The sequence below is a fragment of the Pan troglodytes genome, chromosome 21 (assembly GCF_028858775.2).
Source record: "Pan troglodytes isolate AG18354 chromosome 21, NHGRI_mPanTro3-v2.0_pri, whole genome shotgun sequence".
NCBI lineage: Eukaryota > Metazoa > Chordata > Mammalia > Primates > Hominidae > Pan > Pan troglodytes.
This window is the reverse complement of record NC_072419.2, coordinates 63076635-63077553: the sequence shown is the minus strand read 5'-3', so window position 1 is coordinate 63077553 and position 919 is coordinate 63076635. Positions and strand designations below refer to the sequence as shown.

The following is a 919-nucleotide window of genomic DNA, read 5'->3' as shown; positions in this document are numbered from 1 at the left end:
GCCATATTTAAGGCCATACGTCATGGGCAGTTAGAGGGTCCAAGGAGGCGATCCTGGCTCATTCGTTCATTTTACAAATGAAGAAACTGAGGCTCCATGGTGAGTAGGCAGCCCTGCCAGAGTCCAGGATTCTACCCAGGGCTCTTTCTGCACATAATGAGTTGCTCAGAGACCCTTATAAAAGGTAAGAAAAGACAGAGGGCTCTCCACCTCCCAGGCTGCGTTGCCGAGTGACTGACACAGCTTCTGTGAAGCCAGAGGCCATCTCATTCGCCCTATAAATTCCGTGTCATCTGCTTTGCTCTGAATATTCGTTCAACTGTCCCGCTGTGGCTATGGGCCCTCAAACCCATTCCCCTGAAGGCCCTTCTAGGCTTATGAAGGCAGACACCACCAGGGAAAACATGAAGAGTCAACATAAGCATCCAAAATTCCAGGGACTGTGCTCACTCCGGCAGCACATACACTAAAATTGGAACGACACAGAGAAGATTAGTGTGTCCCCTGCACAAGGATGACATGCAAATTTGTGAAACGTTCCATAATTTTTTTAATAACAAAAATAAATTCCTGTAACAGTGAACTCATGGAAGCAGAAGGTAGAATGGTGATTGCCAGGGGGTGGTCAAAGGATATAAATTTTCCGTTAGAGAGGAGGAATAACTTCAAGTGATCTGTTGTACTGCGTGGAGACTATAGTTAATAACAAGATTTTTTTTTTTTTTTTTTTTTTTTGAGACAGTTTCCCTCTGCCACCCAGGCTGGAGTGCAATGGTGTGATCTCGGCTCACTGCAACCTCCACCTCCTGGGTTCAGGTGATTCTCCTGCCTTAGCATCCTGAGTAGCTGGGATTACAGGCATGTGCCACCACACGCAGCTAATTTTGTATTTTTAGTAGAGATGGGGTTTCACCACGTC

General features: G+C 46.2%; 1 non-coding gene across 1 annotated transcript; it reads left to right on the top strand.

Annotated features, from left to right (window-relative positions):
• The first annotated feature begins 442 nt into the window (after positions 1 to 442).
• Positions 443 to 549, top strand: LOC112207937 (U6 spliceosomal RNA). Its single transcript, XR_002942349.2, has one exon. It is a non-coding gene; the product is annotated as a U6 spliceosomal RNA (small nuclear RNA).
• Positions 550 to 919: the final 370 nt, after the last annotated feature.